Raw genomic sequence first — 17,651 nt, 5'->3', positions numbered from 1 at the left:
GGCTTTTGTTATTTTGTAAATTTGGTCAAATTTTGACACTTTCACTTAAGTATAAATGAAATAAGGTTCATGATAACTGAATCCTGTTTACCTTGACTTCCTGTCGGTGAAGATTTGTAATACGCTCTACAATAGCTTATACGAGTATTACGAATTTTAAATATATTTTACTTTCGTAATATTTTGATACTGTGCCATTACAGAAGAAATCTTGTGATATTGCAAAATTCGATTTCGAGATTTCTGCGAAACTAATACACATTTTCAGCATCCTTGATATACCGAAAAAGTGGTTTTGAACAAGCGTCCAAAAAGCTTTGAAATTCAGACCTTGCTTCAGGCCCTACACCGTCATGACAGTGTACAGGTTTAATTAGAAAAATATGTCACGACAGAATAATACATAATGATAATAATAATAATAATAATAATAATAATGATAATGATAATTAACCATAGACTACTAAACTGCTGGACTAGTGCGAATTACGGATATTTTATTTATGTAGTAAAATCCCCTTTATTTCACGTTAAAATAACGCATCTGAAATAACGTACTAAATAAAATATTAATAAAGAGAGAAAAAAAATAGCTGATCTCAGGTTCGAACCTGGGTTCAATTACACCACGGTCTTTGACTTTGCCATTACCCTACAGACACCTATTTCTAGTATATTGGTTGAATTACTCGTACGTTCTATGATTGCTTTCATGTTTGGTGCCTATTATATTTAATTTTGAATTCTTAAAACGTAAACAAAAATATATTTTATGCTATATCGTTCCTCATTTGCGTAATTTTAAATTAATATTTTTATTGTCCTGATATAAATCATCAAACAAGGTATGGAATAGTCCTCGATTCTGTCTTTCCCAAACTAATGGATGGACTCAAACTCTTCTTCTATTTTTACGTTCAGTATTAGTTTTCAACTGGTCCAACTTCCTGCATTGCATTCACGTGTGACAGGATATCAATTCAATGAGAGCGTAAATGATGTTTATACAGTGATACGAGAGGCTGTACGGAACTATGTAGGTGAGATCATCTAAAGTTCCGGATGTAATCGTCTAGTGAATTTTCCTCTGGAATATTCAATATGTCGAAATGGGCCTTCCAACATAAAAAAAAAATCTTTATCATTACTCTGACATTACAAAACAATTAAACATCCCTTCCAGTATCGGCAACTTCTCCGACTGTTCTGTTTAGCAGGTTGTCGCTTATGCAAGGCGGTCTGAAAACAATACTGGGTGTTCATTTCAAAGTGTGTCATGACGTCACTGTTGAGTCAGCGATTAGAAGCGAGTTTCAGCTTTTATGTCAGAGAAGTTGCCTATTAATCAAGGCGTTCAATCTGAACTTGAGAACGTGTACGCTCTAACTTGAACGTCGTAGCAACAGATGGCGGTCTGTATAGTCTGGGTGCTACCGTAACCTCTTTCGAACTGCGTTTTGCGCGGGCAAGTCGTACGCAGGGTATTTGTTATCATTGGTTGCGTACGGCAACATTCCACAATACAAATCAAATGCTCCGTGTCCATGTTGACCATTGAAGTTAATGTCAACAAATGCTGTACGTAAGTAATCGTCTTAACCCTCTCCACATATCCCGACAGTAAGGAAAAAACTCACCTCAGTACGTGTTTCCAAACAGTTCACATACCTGCCACTACAGGTGTTACCGTACGTATCGGTAAATACTCTTCAGAATGAACGCCGTACTTGCTAGGCAACTTCTCTGGCACATAAGTAATACGCCTCTGTGGAAGTGGAGGAAGATTGAATTCTCTAGGCTCAACGACTAGCCACATGACGGCATACAGCGAGCCATGACACACTTTGAACTGAACACGCAGTATTAATTTATCATTCTTTTAACATTACAAAACGATATTGAACATCCCTTCCGGTATCAGCAACTTCTCCGACTGTTCTGTTTAGCTAGTTGTCGCTAAAGCAAGGCGGTCTGTACAATCTATACTAATAATAAATCTGTAGCCGAAATTTTTCTGGTAATTTTCGATTTTCCAAAAATAATTGGTCCTAACATATATAATTAACCGCCCTGAAACCGAAAATCACCTTTTTGAAATTTTTGTTTGTATGTCTGTCTGTCTGTCTCTCTGGATGTTTGTTACCTTTTCACGCGATAATGGTTGAACCGATTTACATGAAAATTGGAATATAAATTAAGTTCGTTGTAACTTAGAATTTAGGCTATATGGCATTCAAAATAGTTTATTTAAAAGGGGGGTTATAAGGGGACTTGAATTAAATAAATCGAAATATCTCCCTTATTATTAATTTTCATGAAAAATATTACATAACAAAAGTTTCTTTAAAACTAATTTCCGATAAGTTTTATTCTATGCAAAATTTTCATAGGCCCGATATTTAATGAGATAAATGAGTTTCAAAGTTACAATAACAACGCCATCTAAGGCGGTGTAATGAAATAAAAAACAAATGACTTCTTCTATAAGGGGCCTTGGACAACAACAATCGAAAGTTATGAAACAGCCTACAGAGAATGTTTCTGTGTTTGTATGAAGTAATGTCGGAAGCTAAATTAACCGATTTGTATAATTAATTATTAGTTCACCATTGGCAAGTGTAGTTTCTCTGGATGGACATAATGCTATAATGTTATTACAGTAACTTCTGAGTGAATCGAGGACAGGTAAGATTAAAATAGCTTCTTATGCACAGAAAACTTGATAGGCATTCGTTTCCTATATTTCCTAAAATAATTTTTATGACCGAATGAGTGGTCTCTGGATCAAAATGATCGCATTTTAATTTTTTAAATACAATTTAAATCAAGTAACATAATAAACGATTTATCCCTCTATCAAACACGAATGTTCCCTGGATCAATCGTCCTATTTTAATTATGTAATTACTTTATATTTATTTCTAACGGGTGCAGCGGAGCACACGGGTACGGTTAGTAGTATATTATTACGATGCAAGGTTGGGAAGTGCGTTTTACAAAATTGAGGAAAAGTTTGAAAAAAGAGCAGAGCGAGTTTTTCAATTTCTGAGATTTTGTAAAGCACTTCCCAAATGTGTATTGTATAGTATTTTTTGCACGATAGTATATTTTGAAAATAATATTTTTAAAAATCTTAATATACAGTAAGTACATTACACTATGAACAGCTGACTGAAAGTAAGCAATCTGGCCAACGTACAAACTTCACCATCATCTTCAATGTGAAGGAGTAAAAATGATTCAGGTACTTGTAATATTTCGTGTTCAATCGGATAATTTTTATTTCTTTCTGTTAAGTGAAGTTTGAATTGTTTGAATTTTGAATAAAGTTCAGTGCATTTCAAATGCAGTGATTTGTTTCGTATAATATATATTAATTAACACTGCCTTGTCGGCCTCGGTAGCGTAGTCGGTATAGCGCTGGGCTTCTGTGCTCGAGGTTGCGGGTTCGATCCCGGCCCAGGTCGATGACATTTAAGCACCTCATTTCAATAGATTTATTGGCGTGTAAAAGAACTCCTGCGAGACAAAATTCCGGCACACTGGCGACGCTGATATAACGTCTACAGTTGCGAGCGTCGTTAAATAAACCATTTTTTTAACATTGCCTTTTGCGTATGAATTTTACACGCATTGTAGGGATTTTAACATACTTATCTAGGTTGGCAACTCTGAATTCAGCAAAATCAATTTTCAACCGTGGCGGTCGTTTGCTGTAAAGGCGAGAAAACACACTATCGTGAAAAAAAAAATATTTCTTTTGACATTACAAAACAATTATTAAACTTCCCTTCCAGTATCGAGAACTTCTCCGAATGTTCTGTTTAGCTGGTTGTCGCTTATGCAAGGCGGTATGTAAAGAAATATTTATGCTCGACCATGCCGAAATGTAGTAATTATACACTTGGTAGCAGCCCTTTAATGGACTTTATTAAAGTACACCTAATCATTAAAGTTCAGTTCTTCAACCAATCAGAATACGCCATTGTAGCAATATGAAAGCGCAAGTATCTATTATTCTCGGATATGCAATCGAAAGACAACTAGCGAAACGTCACGGAGGCTGGAAATCCAATACTGTCCCAGAATGTTATGTTCTGTTACTATAGTAATTAGCGTTAATTGTAAATAATATTCAAATAAATTCAATTTTTCATCTCGTTTTTCAATGTCGAATTCAATTTCAAGGTTATATCAAGATTAATGTTTATATTACTCTCTAGATTATATCAAGGTCAATGACATTTGTTTCTCGGAAAAAATCAATACTTTCGCGTCTGCGCACATCTCACAATTTATGAGGTAGGCTATTGCACAAGGTCAGTTCCGTTCCTCACTCACATAACAATAACATAAATACTTATGAATAATTTCAAGTTAGAATTATGGTCGAGCATAAAAAGTCGTATGAAACTTGCCTATAACGGTAATTAAGACGCTCGTATGAAAATTATGAAACTCGCTTGCGCTCGTTTCATAAACATACTTGCGTCTTAATTACTACCATTATAGGCTCGTTGCATAATGTACTATTATCATTCTTTGATTATGGCGATGGGCGATAGATGAGTGATGGGTGATGATGATCACTTAATGTTCTTAGTCTGTTATGACACACTTATGCGATATCTATTACATCTCTGGCCGCATAGGCTAATTCGTACACACAACTATCACTGTGGTTATAAGTTTCGTCCCTGCATATTTTGTGACGGAAACCGTGGATGGCGAGACGTGTTAGGACGTGTCTTTGTTCCTCATTTTCCTTGGTCCAACATTACGTTGGTCTAGCCTCTCTCTTCTACGCTTTTCTCTTCAGGTGTTCAATGAAGGGTTCCCTACTAGATATCAGTAGAATTCGGGTTCTGAGATCCTCAATATCGAAAGTCTCCTTATCCAATTCATAGACCATTCTTCGTTTTCCCCACACTCAGCGCACATTTGAGAAAAGGAGATTTGATATTTTCAGTTTTTTCCAGGTCTCTAAGCGCGTCACTTTTTCCCAGATTGTTTCCAGTCCGTAAGTTGCTATGGGGGAGATGGTGGTGTTGAAAAGCACCATTGCTGTGGTTAAGCCTTAAATTCCTAAGTATCCTATAGGATACAACAGGTTAACAGGCTATATGCTATAATTTTAATAGAACAATAGAAAAAATAAGGTAGGACAACTGAAATTTCACAATACAGTGAAACCTCTCCTTACGGACAATCCTCATATACGGACAGATTTTTATGTCCCAACTGAAATAATACAGAAATAGTGATAAATTTAACTCTCGTTTACGGACACTCTCAGACACGGACATGGACAGCTGTTTCACAGTCCTAAAGCTTGCTTCACCTCCTGACTGCGGACAGAACTTGGTTTTCAAGACCCAATGTGTTACAAAAATGGAAAATTTAGTTTTGAGAAATTCCTTAACAAGAAAGAAGACAATAAGGGTTTCGTAGGCTACCACTAGCCCAGCCGGCTACCCCTTGTTAGCTGGAAGCGCGTGGATAAACAGTCATAAAATTTAACCTGTCTGATGGGTCCAAGGTTTCCGCGATCGTGAAATTGTATTCGACACATGATGGGGTTAGTAGGATTATTCTCTTCACTTCAATCGGTTGTTCTGTTTCCAGAGACATGGCACCTGAACGTAAAGGTTAAGTTGAAAACTGTAAATTGCAGTACTGCATAACTGTAGACCTAGAATAAAATGTTATGGCATAGTACTGTTTCTTTCTTTTTCGATCTTATTTGCTGTAGTTCAAAGTTGCAAAACATTTACTGCAGTACAGTATACTGTATTGGGAATTAAACTACAGTGATACATTTCATTTAAAGCGTGAAGGGATATGTAATGCATATTATAAATTACTGTTAGATTGGGGAGCCTCCCTCCAAATAATAATATAATATTGCACAACATATAAAATATGGATATTGCGATAGTTGTTTTCTTTACAGTCCGACACAGTTTAATAAACTGGTGTGAGAAATGAAGTTTTGCCAATTTAAGGTGGCAGATTCTTTGTCGGAGTACATAGCCATCGTGGCTGCTGCAGTCAAATACCTTACTTACCTTCTTTTTTTATTCTGTAAACTGCCATTGTTTGTTTGTGTACTTGTTTACTTTTTTTTCTTACTCTGTTATCTTTCATCATCTATTTGTTCTTGTATTGTTTTGTATGCTTTGTCTAATGGCAGCCTCTAATTTGAGGAAGCTCAATAAAATAAAATAAAAATAATGTATTTGCTGCAGTTCTCTCTTGTATCTGGTATCTAAATGACTTTGTTGTGGTTTGCAGGGTTATTCCAAGATATCTGAACTTGCTGACGGTTGCCAAAGGTTCATCATTCAGAGTGAGGGTATATTTTACTGAATTTTTTCCTTCTTTTCTAAATGTCATCGGGATTGACTTCTTCAAGGTGATTGTGAGGTGATTATTCTTCACACATTTTTCTAGTTCTATCAGCGTTGCTTGCAGATCTTCTCTGTCTGAAGATTCCAGTATCATATCGTCCACATAGAGAAAGGACGGGGAACTCGTATTGTAAACAGAGTAGTCAACATGAGTAGCTACCTCATACATTCCCCATCGCTGGCATAGAGGCTGAGTTTTGTATCCGTCGTAATCTGTAGAATGGTTGTGATGTGTGCTGTGGCGATATTATTAGGGCTACATTATAAAGCTTCCCGCGCCGGGCGTCGTGGTCTAAGGCATCTCGCCTGGGACTCGCGTTGCGGCATGCGCGCTGGTTCGAGTCCTCAAGGGGGAAGAAATTTTCTCATGAAATTTCGGCCAGTGTACGGGACTCAGCATCGTGATGCACTGGGGGAGCTACGATAGGTAGCGAAAATCCGGTTTCGTAAATCAGCTATAACGGCTGGGGGGATCATCGTGCTAACCACACGATACCTCCATTCTGGTTAGATGATCGTCCACCTCTGCTTCGACATGTGGGCTTGAGGCCAGCAGCCCGCTGGTCGGTCTTGGCCCTGCAAAGGGCTGTAGCGCCATGGATTTACTTTACTTTACATTAGCAACGAAAGCCCTTCCAGTTTCGGCAACTTCTCCAACTGTTCTGTTTAGCTGGTTGCCACTTATGCAAGGCGGTCAGTAAAAAAAAATTCATCATTATTTTTATATAATTATAAAACAATGAGATCCCTTCCAGCTTCGGCAACTTCTCCTACTGTACTCTTTAGTTGGTTGCCGCTTATGCCAGGCGGTCTGTAAAAAAACTTAATCATTCTTTTCATAAAATTGTAAAACAATGAGATCCCTTCCAACTTCGGCAACTTCTCCAACTGTTCTGTTCAGCTGGTTGCCGCTTATGCCAGGCGGTCTGTAAAAAAACTTCATCATTCTTTTCATATACTTTAATTATAAGACAATAAGATCCCTTCCAGTTTCGGCAACTTCTCCGACTGTTCTGTTTAGCTGGTTGCCGCTTATGCAAGGCGGTCTGTCAAAAACTTAATTATTCTTTTGATATAATTATAAAACAATGAGATCCCTTCCAGTTTCGGCAACTTCTCCGACTGTCCTGTTTAGCTCGTTGCCGCTTACACAAGGCGGTCTGTCAAAAACTTAATCATTCTTTTCATAGAATAAAACAATGAGATCCCTTTCAGTTTCGGCAACTTCTCCGACTGTTGTGTTTAGTTGGTTGCATTTGAATGTATTTTGTAACACTGCAATGAATGTTTCTCGGTTTATATGTAAAGAATCTATAACGCTGAAGAGGGAATATTTGAATCCACGTCATATCTGGCCAAAATAAGATATAAAGGAAAATAACATTAATCTCTTCTCTTACTCATTTACCTCCTCCACTACAGTCGAAACCACAACTATCATTTTTCTCTTATTTTTCTTCTTTTTAATCGTATCGCCATCCTCTCGTTTTTCTTTCCTTTTAATATATTTTTCTTCGTTTTTCTTTCCTTTATGCATGTTTTTTTCTCCTCCCTCTTGTTATTTTTCTTATTTTTCCGTCTTATTCTACACTGTCATAACAATCACAATCACCATCACAATTGTCATCATCTTTTTATGACATCCTCCGTACTTTGCCATTCGAAATACTACCAAATGTCAAATTCCATCTCAAACTACAACAACAAATCAGTGAAAGAAACTGAACACAGAATCACTAAAGCAAATACGATTAGAATTAACATTAAGATCGTCGCGTCAGTGGCTCAGCGCGAGCGGCCGGATTCGGTACCCTGGTTATGACGGTATGTTTCATGAACAAAGCAGATGTCATATAGAATTCTTCTCTAAATTTAGAGCACAACTTAAACATATACCAGAAGCATTAAAAATAACAAATAAATTTGAATACTTACAGATAGTCTAAGTTTCACGCAGAACATGTAAAACAATATCAAGACCTAAAAGACATTCCTTTTCTAAAAATGCATACTAGTTAAAAATAGTGATAAAATATAGCGAAATTCATATACAATGGATCCCTTTCCATTTTTAAATAGATTACAACAATCAGGCTTTAGAAAAGGACGCTCATCTAGTGATAATATATTTATAATGAGGCAGATTATTGAAAAACGTCGAGAGTTTGGTTTGGAAACCCACTTAGCATTCATTGACTATGAAAAAGCATTCGATAAAGTGAAAAGACCCCTTTTATGGAAAATACTGGAAATAAGAGGCTTTCCTAAGCACCTTATTAGTGCCGTTAAGAGTTTATATGTAAATACCAAAATAGTTATTAGCTCAGGTTTTAAAGTGTCAGAAGCAATTTTAACAAATTTAGGTGTTCGACAAGGGTGCAGTTTATCACCCACTCTGTTTAATTTATATATTGACGATCTAGTTTTGAAGTGGAAAGATGAAATACAGACTGCGATTAAAATATAATCTAACACACCTTTAAATACTTTACTATACGCTGATGATCAAATAATTATCCAGGAAACAGAAGATAACCTACAAAGAGCAGTGTATAGATTAAGCCAAAACGCAATATTTTACAATCTAACTATATCTGCAAACAAAACAAAGATAATGGCTTTTAAAGGGAAAAATCCTGTTAGATCTAAGATAATAGTAAATGGAAACATTTTAGAACAAGTATCCCACTTCAATTATCTAGGATGTGATATTAGTTTTAATTATGAGAAAGATATTGAGAAGAAAGTTAATAGATTTCAGATGATATGTGGAACAATTGGAAGAACTTTAGGAAGAAAAGCGAGAAAAGAAACTCAAATGAAATTTTATAAAGTTATGGCTGTACCTACTCTTATATATGGCTCTGAATCATGGACAATAACAAAAAAAAAGAAGAATCACGTATACAATCAGCAGAGATGAAATTTATGAGATACGTAAGAAGATGCACTAAAGCCGATAAAATAAAAAATGAAACAATAAGATCAGATTTAAATATTTTCTCAGTACACGACATGGTAGAAGAAAATAAAACAAAATGGAAAGATCATGTTGACAGAATGGCAGAGAATAGGCTACCAAAGAAGATAATGAATTATCGCCCGATCGGGAAAAGGGATCTAGGTAGACCTCGCAAGAGGTGGCTGGACGATAGAGACCGGAACAGGTGATATCACCTAAACCTTGAAGGGAGAAGAAGAAGAAGAAGAAGAAATAGATTATTTTACGACGCTTTATCAACATATTAGGTTATTTAGCGTCTGAATGACATGCCGGTGAAATGAGTCCGGGGTCGAGCACCGAAAGTTACCCAGCATTTGCTCATATTGGGTTGAGGGAAAACCCCGGAAAAAACCTCAACCAGGTAACTTGCTCCGACCAGGAATCGAACCCGGGCCACCTGGTTTCGCTGCCAGACGCTCTAATCGTTACTTCACAAGTGTGGACACATCCCTTTTCATGTTGGTATGGAGGGAAAAGAAGACGCTGATATGAACCAAGGACAATTGTACCAAGTGTCTCTCAAACCACAGATCTTAAACAGATACCAAGAAGAAAAGAGCAAATTGCTTTATTTAGGGTAAACCTGGACATATCAAGAAAATTAAATATGCAAATGGAGAAAAAAAGTTACCATTGTGGGAATACGGGTAGTAAAAACAACACATACTGCATCTAAAGAAACATCTGGGAAATAATTAATATTATTCTAAAACTACCAAACGCTTATGGAATGATTGATAGATCACGGGATAGGAAACAACTTTTTCTTTCGAAGTCTACCTGTTTATCGGTATCCATCGATCACATCTGTCTACTTCAACCTCACGAGAAAGGTTAAATACAATTTCATACATGCACGATAATATAAACAAAAACAGGAAGCTGGGTTGAATAAAATTAACAATTATTATAATTGTTACATTTCATCGAGTTCGGTGGCGCAGTGATCATCGTCCCGACTTGTATTCTGGAAGTCCGGGTTTCGACCCTAGGGACCGGCTATCCAGACTCGGGTTCGATTCCCAGCAGCCTCTGTGCAAATTGTGCTGGATAAAACAGGCTGTATGGCAAATTTTCTGCGAATACTTCGCTTCCACTCGTACTGCTGCATTATGAGGGTCTCAATTCAACAGAAACTAGAGAAAAAATAAAAATCAAATAAAGTTTTATCATTTTTATCTTCCCTTTCTTATTTCATGTTATTTTTTATTATGTTCTTTCCTTTGTCTTTATTGCTTTCTTTGTTTTTATTCCCGTATTAATTTTCGTGTATTATAATATATTATATTAGTGGACAAGATATAAAGAGAGACGTGTCAAATAAAGAACTCGGTTGGTGAATTTAATGCGCCTGTATTGGCAGCCCTGAGGCCTCGCATCAGCTGATCGTGAGCATGCAGGTATAACAGCAGCGTGTTGTTGACACGGATAGCACCCAGGGCGTAACTTTGTTATTTATGCGTGGGTGTGCACACTTCTCAGTCATTCTAGTTCAACAAATGCCATATGCTACTGCACAAACACTAGCCTTATTGATTAATCCCATATGAGAAAAAAAACTTTCTTCTGCAGACGATTAGAAAGTAAACAGAGGTTATCAGCGGTATACAAGGTCAGCTTTGAATGATTCACAATCACCTTTCATTCCTCGAGGATACGTGCAGTATGATCCGAACACTTTGTGCTGCCATGTGGAGTGCTTGCATAATTCTCTCTCAACTTTGGAGCACAAAACTTGTTTCGAAACGTTGCAGGCAATTTTCTTCCTAATAAGGACTAGAGACAAAAATGTTGTGCTTCTGGTAACGCCGGTCGCGGGTGGAATCCAGCATTGGCCATTAATTTTTATTTTTTATTTTTTTTAGTAATTATTTTACGACGCTTTATCAACATCTTCGGTTATTTAGCGTCTGAATGAGATGACGGTGATAATGCCGGTGAAATGAGTCCGGGGTCCAGGACCGAAAGTTACCCAGCATTTGCTCATATTGGGTTGAGGGAAAACCCTGGAAAAAACCTCAACCAGGTAACTTGCCCCGACCGGGAATCGAACCCGGGCCACCTGGTTTCGCGGCAGACGCGCTGACCATTATTCCACATGTGTGGACATTAATTTTTATTACACACGAGGAAACAACCAATGAGTCCATGTTGAAACCTCCCCTCAAACTAGGCACATTGTTAAGGGGTTATGCACATCTTCCGCTAGTATAAATTTAGTAAAATTCAAAATTTAATTTCTACATATCTTGAATTAATTTTGCGCTGGAATTTGGTATAATTAGATAGAGAAGAATCCAAAAAGGATAGCTACCCTTGAAAAAGGGGTACCGAGCGGTAACAGCACCTAAATTAATTGTAGATCAACAATATTCTATTTTTAATTTTAATTTAATTTTATTTGATTTTTATTTATTTCTTGGGGAGGGCAGCTATCTTCGACAGGAATAATTTATTTTTATATATAGATGGTTATTTACAATTAACAAGGAATGTCTTAAAGCTATGTGGTATTTCTCTTCCAGATAAGTAAAGCAGGGTTCATAATGTCTTTTCTTTTCTAGATCTACTTCTTGTGGCTGTAATTCAGTTTCTTCAAATTTAGTAGGATCGATTATGAAGCCAATCTTTTGATTGGTATCAATTGCTATGATGTCGGCGCGTTTGGTAGAGCCTGTAGAGGAAAAACAATGTACTTCTTCATAAACGTCAAACTTTCCAGACTTCTTGAGACATTCAGCAATTCGGCTTCTAACCCAGTGATGGCGATTGTTCCGCAACAGTTCCCTTTTTCTGCAACAACCAAGAACCTGAGCAAGGGTTTCGTACTCGTTGCAATCGCGGCAACGGGATTCTTGGTTCCTACCAGGAACACTACGTACTGCGATGACATTGCAATTCATTTTTATAGCGTTAGTCCATTGAGAGCTGTAACGGCCTTTCTTGGTTGATATCCAGGAATTTGATTTTGAAAATTCTGAAAAAAAATGCGATTCATGAACAGTTTTTTAGAATTAAAAAACCTTTATTTTTGCTGGTAGATATATTAAATTGAGGGTGGAATTTGTGCAGCGAAAATTGGTTTCACTGGTATCTTGCACAATTTTGAATATTTTAATGCTTCCTTCTTTATTTTATTCATAATGAGTGCGTGAATAAATTCTGTCATTATCAGTTGAATATAATAGAAGTAATAAATATATTTAAGTGATTTTTTGTCATGAACTGCAAAATTTAATTACTTTTATATAAAGAATTATTAATGGAAAAAGAGCTTGAAATGATAAAATAGTGCTAAAAGGCAGAGTTTGTACGATGAAGGATGGATAGAACAGAGAAAAATTCTCTCCGGCACCCGGATTCGAACCCGAGTTTTCAGCTCTACGTGCTGACGCTCTATCCACTAAGCCATACCGGATTCCAATACCAATGCCGGATTGAATCCTCTCAGTTCTCCACTTCTTAGTTTCCCTTTAGTGGCCAACCCTCATGCACTGTGTCACAGATGTGTGACAGTGGCACAATGTCCAACACACTAATGTGCAGATGTGCACTCATTACGAGTGACTAAGTGGCCGGGATCCGACGGAATGAGCGCCATCTTAAATCACAAAGTGATTTTATACGCGATGTACCGAAGTACATATGATATTTCCGTGCAGGAATTATGCGTTATAATATGATGAAGGATCGGTGGAGCGGAGAAAACTGAGGATTCAATCCTGTATCGGAATTGGAATCCTTGTGGCTTAGTGGATAGAGCGTCAGCACGTAGAGCTGAAAATCCGGGTTCGAATCCCGGTGCCGGAGAGAATTTTTCTCCGCTCCACCGATCCTTCATCATATAACGCAGAATTCCTGCACGGCAATATCATATGCACTTCGGTACATCACAATAACAGCGTTTGTATTACAGTATGAAATACATTTGCATGCAAAATTAAAATAATAATAATAATAATAATAATAATAATAATAATAATAATAATAATAATAATGAAACTATCTAAAAAAAATCTGGACGTTATGAGGAAAACGGATTTGGAAAACGTAAGTTGCGGGAAATCACCGAAGAGGAGAAGTTTTGTACATATTTAATGGCCAAGTCAATTGACAGTTAAAAGTTTTGATTCTGGCCCGAACGAGAGTTCGGCCATTTTTTCTTGCGATGACTGTATCTAACAATTATGTCTCACACGTTAAAATACTTCTAAATAATCCATTATAACGCTGTAAAAATTACAACAAATCACAGCTGCAACTTCTCGTACATCTGCAGTTTAAATATTAGCAAAAATGATTTTTCCAAGCGTTCCAGCAGGCCTATAAGTCCCTTTAAGGGCAAATATGCAGTATCGTACTGAAATGCTGCCGGATATGGGTTTACAGGTATAGCTATATATACTCTAAAATTTAAAAAAAAATTGTAATTTAAATTAGTGAAACAAAAGAAGTCTTTCTTCACAAATACTTGGCCGCAAGAGGCTCGCGGGTCTCTATTTGGACAATCCTGTCATAAATTAAGTGGCAGCACGTTACAGCCGTCATTAATGGATTCTTTCGCCTCGGTAACACCGCAAGACGTTCAGGAAGATGCCACCCAAGACCTGTAGACGCACTAAGCCGTTTCGCAATGACAGTGCTCACGGCTATGACGAAAAAAATAACAAATGTGAATCAGGTACGATGACTTCTCGAAGTCACGTGATAGCGTGCTGGTTTTAAGGCTCATTCACAATGAAAATTAAACATAACGTAAGCGTTAACTTAAGAATATAAACGTTACGGTAAAATCCAGAAGTCATACCATCATTCACGATGGGAACATAAACATAACAGCAAACATACTTGGTAACCATGGAAACATAACAACGACGCCATTTCCTCATATTCTGTCGTATACTTCAGCGCTCCAAGATTGTGTTCTGTTTGCAAATCACGTAAGCATAAGCATGAAAGTTTGAATTTGCAAACTTCCATGTTAACGTCTTACGGTAATGTTAATGTCAATGTTTATGTGAATTATTGTGAATGATCCCATTTGGTAGCCTGGCCGCAAACTTCTGTGTTTATGTTACGGTTATGTTTAATTTTCATTGTGAATGGGCCTTTATATTCGGTAATCCAGGGTATGATTTCAAAGAGGTAATGTAAGGTAATTATTTAGTTCCATCATTTTTAACAAACAACCCCTACGAGTAGGAAGAGTTCTGCTTGTCCCGTTTTACTTCAAAGCGAAAGATTTCTTCATAGTCGCTCGTCCGCATGATTTATTTTATACTGTATTTTAATATAAACGTAGACTGTAGAACTACAACACGCACATAAGCTGTACGAGACAATAAAAGAATGATAAATTTATATCTTGACGATGTAGTGAACAGAATCACATTTTAATACCCACGGTGCACGTTCCATTTTCTAAACATACGAGAAAAACGGACATACTGTAGCCTAAGTAACTTACAGCGATGATTTTAAACATAGAGAAGAAATAGATAAACTAACTAGGTTTAGAATTTAAGCCCTCGCCACTTGGCGGAAGATGATTAGTACATTCATTCAAAAGGCATAAGACCGCAACTTTCGCTATCAACTCGATAACATTTAAGCGCTGTATAATTTCGCAATTCTATGGTATAATGTTGTTGTTGTTCTGCCTGACAAGTGTTAGGCCAAAAGGCCTGTTACGGTCTCACATAAAATTTTTACGCCATCTCTTAGCAGGACGACCCACAGATCTTTGGCCATATGGTACATAATCATAAATTGCCTTTGGGAGTCTATTAGACTGATATTGAACAATGTAATCTAAAACTGGCTGAGTTTTTAGTTCCTTTAAAATTTCACAATTTCTTTTCAGATCCCACTTAGTATAGCCCGCTGTTCTTCCCATGAATCGCATTTCACAAGCCGTTATTCTGCTTTTATCTGCTTTCCTCAGAGTCCATGCTTCGCTGCCATAGCTGAGCATCGGTCGTGCCAATGTGTTGTAGAGACGTATGCGGGTGTGTTTCTGAACCAAGGATGCTTTCATCACACTATTTATAATGCCCATAGCTCTTGTGTATTTATTAATTTTCTGTGGTATGTCCAATTCTTCAAAAATAGAAGGATTGTAACCTAAATATGGGAAACTATTACATCTTTCTAATATTTCATATCCAGACAAATTTTACTTTGTATTGAGCATTTCCCACAGAATGCCATAATTTTTGTTTTATCTGTTGAAATTTCCATATTGTATGTGGCTGCTACTTACTGCAAATTATATATTGACCTTTGGAGGTCGTCTTCTGAAAGTGTTAATAATACCAAATCATCTGCAAAGAGAATGGAATCCAATTTAAGTTGTCTGTTAATTTGCTTTCACTCTTTAATTATTCGGTTCATATAAATAATTAAGAGTATAATAATTTCAAGGGAAAAATTGTTCCGGGGCCGGGTATCGATCCCGGGACCTCTGGTTGAACGTACCAGCGCTCTCCCAACTGAGCTACCCGGGAACTCCACCCGACACTGTCTCAACTTTTCCCTTTTATATCCACACAACTCGCGTGGGCTGACGAAACGCTAGAGACCCACATCGAGTGCACACAAACCCTGTGTGACTTGAAATCTGCTTTACATGAAGTTTCACCTGAAAGACTAGATTTGTATAATATATACTGTACGTCACTGTGTACGTTAACAAAAAACCTCAATTTCAAGTCACACAAAATTTGTGTGCACTCGATGTGGGTCTCTGGTGTTTCGTCAGCCCACGCGAGTTGTGTGGATATAAAAGAGAAAAGTTGAGACGATGTCGGGTGGAGCTCCCGGGTAGCTCAGTTGGGAGAGTGCTGGTACGTTCAACCAGAGGTCCCGGGATCGATACCCGGCCCCGGAACAATTTTTCCTTTGAAATTATTCAAATCTGCTTTACAGGAAGCTTCACCTGGAAGACTAGATTTGCATAATATATACGTCACTGTGTACGTTAACAGAAAACCAGAATTCCAAGTCACACAGAGTTTGTGTGCACTCGATGTGGGTCTCTGGCGTTTCGTCAGCCCACGCGAGTTGTGTGGATATAAAAAGGAAAAGTTGAGACGGTGTCGGGTGGAGTTCCCGGGTAGCTCAATTGGGAGAGCGCTGGTACGTTCAACCAGAAGTCCCGGGATCGATACCCGGCCCCGGAACAATTTTTCCTTTAAAATTATTCAAATCTGCTTTACAGGAAGCTTCACCTGGAAGACTAGATTTGCATAATATATACGTCACTGTGTACGTTAACAGAAAACCACAATTCCAAGTCACACAGAGTTTGTGTGCACTCGATGTGGGTCTCTGGCGTTTCGTCAGCCCACGCGAGTTGTGTGGATATAAAAGGGAAAAGTTGAGACGGTGTCGGGTGGAGTTCCCGGGTAGCTCAGTTGGGAGAGCGCTGGTACGTTCAACCAAAGGTCCCGGGATCGATACCCGGCCCCGGAATAATTTTTCCCTTGAAATTATTCAAATCTGCTTTACAGGAAGCTTCACCTGAAAGACTAGATTTTAATAAAGAGAATAGGTGATAATCCACATCCTTGTCTTACACCAATATTGATGGGTGTCCAAGATGATAGCTTACCATCTTGTTTAATTGCTATTTTATTTTGGTTATATATGTTATGAATATTGTGGATAAACTATTGTTTAATGATAACCCAAATATGTTCTCTGTATTTAACGTTTCTATTGAAGCTAACCAGAAATGGAAATGCGATGAGTTAATGTTGGACTAAGAATTGCAGGGGTCAAACCTTCCCTACATTAGTTTCATCCGCTTCGAAACTTCACAGGATCCGTCTGGTAACTGAGGCCGGACCGATAAATTTGAATCCTGCTTATACCTGGGTACAATAAAATCGAGGAAATATTAATTACATTCACTTCGAACGTACAGCTTCATCTGTACGACAAATGGAGGCGTAAAGGACGGAGATGACGCAGATACGCGATACCGCATTCCTGCCTGATAAGGCTCGATGCATGCTGTCTCGCGGGCAACCCTGACAACTGGGACTGCAAAGAAGGAAATTTGCTCTATGCATCCAGACAAATAGTATTCGTTTTCTTGATTGCATTCCTTATGATCCCAAAAATAAGACTGACTTCGTTTATGCTCTGTAAGGTTTTTAAGTATTCATTCATTCATTCTTTCATTTAGTGTTCTGCTCAAGGGCAGGTCTTTCACTGCAAACCCAGCTTTCTCC

General features: G+C 37.6%; 1 protein-coding gene across 3 annotated transcripts in view; it reads right to left on the bottom strand.

The window, feature by feature from the left end:
* Klp98A (kinesin-like protein 98A) overlaps window positions 1-17,651 on the bottom strand; it is a 150,963-nt gene that overhangs the window by 82,093 nt on the left and 51,219 nt on the right. The window lies entirely within an intron of this gene.

Source organism: Periplaneta americana, chromosome 2 (genome assembly GCF_040183065.1).
Source record: "Periplaneta americana isolate PAMFEO1 chromosome 2, P.americana_PAMFEO1_priV1, whole genome shotgun sequence".
NCBI classification, from domain to species: Eukaryota; Metazoa; Arthropoda; class Insecta; order Blattodea; family Blattidae; genus Periplaneta; species Periplaneta americana.
The sequence above is the reverse complement of the archived record's forward strand: the minus strand, read 5'-3'. Positions and strand labels throughout refer to the sequence as shown.